Below are 2,953 nucleotides of genomic sequence, written 5' to 3'. Positions count from 1 at the left end.
AGCTCAATCCTGAAAAATAGAAACATCTCAATGAACACCAAAATGAAAGTCCTGAAATGCTTTGTTTGGTCAACCCTTCAATATGGCTGGGCATGCTGGACAATCACTAATAACAGTGAAAATAAAACAGAAGCAGCAGAAATGTGGTTTCTTAGGAGACTGTTAAGAGTATCCTGGAAAGAAAAGAAATCAAATGATGAAGCCCACGTGGGACGCTCAATGTTAAAAACAACCAGGAAACGACAAATGCACTTTTTGGGACACCTGCATAGACATAAGGGTCTTGGACATCTAGCTCTCACTGGCAAAATTGATGGCAAGCGAGGCAGGGGTAGGCCCAGAACAACATACTCAGGGAACCTGAACAATATTAAATGGGTAACAGGGAAAGATCAGGGAAACGTAGTTTTTTTAGAGCATCCGAGCAAAGGAATGGGTGGAAAACCATGACCGTCGATGTCTGTCGTAGATCTGGCACTGGATGATGATGATGAGTGTTGGTATAACAAACAATAGCAAACAAGTTACAGTTTTAATTATCCCCGTGGAAAAAATTGGGTTACAATGGCAAACATACATACACACATAGATATATAATTGTACATACATACGTAAATACATCCCTAAATTCACAATGCCATATCAATACAGAACTATTTCACAAAAAATGCCATTGCTGGTCACCACTGTGCTGCGCCCTATTTTCTTTAGCTTAGGTTGTCTACTCTTGCTCAAGGACACACCCCAGTGATCACCCATCTAAATCCAGTGTCACCGACGCTTGCTTGACATTACTTTTGAGCCTGAACTCATTACCCACTCCGCCACTGGAGTAATATGATGATGATGATGATGATGATGATGATGATGATGATGATGATGATGATGATGGTGGTGATGATGGTGATGATGGTGGTGATGATGGTGATGATGAAGACGATAATGATAAGATGTTCATGATGGTATTATTGAGGACTGGTTTACTGAGTATCTGTCATGCCATCACTCACCTCTACGTTTCGACTAGCTTCAGTGAAAAATCATTTCCCCTGTATCATCATTTCTAAGTACGAGTTAGAGCTCTATACTGATCAGACAACCAGCGTCTATGGTGTAGCGCTTAGGCAATTTGTTGTCGCATGCGGAAGACATGAGTTCAATTCCCATTGATGGGGCACTTTAAAAAAATCAATTATGTCCGTTTTTCTGCTTAGACATTGTGTCTGTCACTGCTCAAGTTTGGTCTGACAGGTGGAGTCGAAGCAACCCGCCTCCTAAATGGTCTAAGTAATGTTGATGGGGTGTAAAACATCTAAAATTACAAGTACAGATGAGACAGTTTTAAAAATCATTTTCTTCTTTGCTTTAGGCAGGACGACTACTGACCATTGTCATTCAAACATTATAACATAGTTGTAAGCTAATGTCATGTGCACATTAGAGATATGTTTCGTCGAATCTCCTTTTGATACATACACATTTGGTACTTATGAGGGCAGTCAAAAGCTGCCATTTTGGCACAATTTGATCAAATCCTCCAATACAAAAAAAATATTTTCTTTTCCTTACCATTTGATACGTTTGGAGCGTTAGATCAAAACAACCAATTAAAAGCCTACTTCATATTGCAGGTGTCAGATCTTAAGTTTGCCCGATGAATTTAATGGCCTTCCGGGTCAAATTTGATGAAGCAAATTGAACATAGTAGAGGCCAATTTGATAATAGTGTGCGCATGCACTGCCATAAACCGACCTGGCCCGACCCGATCCAATCCGATCATGCAGATCAGATTTACTTGACCAATAGGCACCCTCAATTATAATCAACAACTAGTCTCATTGTGCAGGGTGTCCCAAAAGTTTGGTACCATGCTTGAAAAAAATTCTTCATACATGGAAATAGAAGATTTGAATTTAAAGGGCAAAATAACTACTTGGTACCAAATTTAAAGATCACCCCTGAAACACAGGCGAGTAAAAGACAGTTTTCTAGAGTCAATGATCGTTTTGCTGCTGCAGGAGCTCAGTTCGAGTATATATTAGATCTATAAGCTAATTTCTTTCAAGCTGTTTTTGAGGAAAACCAAGAAATACTCAAATTTTGGGACACAATGTATATTCGATGTTGTCGAGACATGTTTATAAGAATGGTTTTCAATCGCCCACGATTGATGTGAGGCAGCGTGGTGAAATCGGGCGCTCTTCAAAATAATGAAATCAAAGAAACCGACATTTTCCCCCCGTTCTGGCAATGTTTTAAAATCAATTTTTAAAATATTTGGCTCAACACCTTTTATGTTAATTTAAATACACATTTGTATGTGGAACATACGTATAAACGCTGATTGAAAGTACCAAAAAAAAAAAGAAGTAATTTCGCATTTCCCAAAGAGTCTAGAGCTTTGGAAGTCCCCTAATTTTGATAGCCCCTCACCTTCAATCACAAATATCTCAGTATTATTTATTTAAGACAGAAAAGTATATTTTTCATCGAAAGCTAGACAAATGAACAAGCTTGAAGATAATACCAATAGCTCCATTTACCCAAAATTTGACGAGCGCCCGATTTCACCCCGTCGTGACACACAACTCTATTTTTCAAATTATATCCAGCTGTGATATAAGAAAGCAGGTGTTTTTACTCACACATCTGAGTTAAAAATTAAACTACGTTCACAGGTTTGTTATCACGAGCTATTTCTGCATTCTCGTCTTTTATTCGTTTACGTTTTCCGCCTTTTTTCCTTTGTTTATGCGAAGAGAAGCACATCGACACAATAAAGGTCATTAAGTGCAAAATAGGGGAACAGGAACATCTAAGGCAATTTTGACGTGATAGCTACCAGAAACATCTCCTAATCACCCAGTCTTTGTAAATCTGTGCTGTAACATTTATTTCCTGTTTCTCGCACACTCCACCTCCCCTCTCTTTTATCTCTCCCTCTCTCTCTAT

At 38.7% G+C, this 2,953-nt stretch overlaps 1 protein-coding gene across 3 annotated transcripts in view; it reads right to left on the bottom strand.

The window, feature by feature from the left end:
- Nucleotides 1-2,953, bottom strand: part of LOC101862347 — a 33,878-nt gene that overhangs the window by 8,628 nt on the left and 22,297 nt on the right. The gene's annotated exons all lie outside the window — the stretch shown is intronic.

This window comes from Aplysia californica, unplaced genomic scaffold (genome assembly GCF_000002075.1).
Source record: "Aplysia californica isolate F4 #8 unplaced genomic scaffold, AplCal3.0 scaffold00163, whole genome shotgun sequence".
NCBI classification, from domain to species: domain Eukaryota; kingdom Metazoa; phylum Mollusca; class Gastropoda; order Aplysiida; family Aplysiidae; genus Aplysia; species Aplysia californica.
This window is presented reverse-complemented; position numbering and strand designations above follow the sequence as displayed.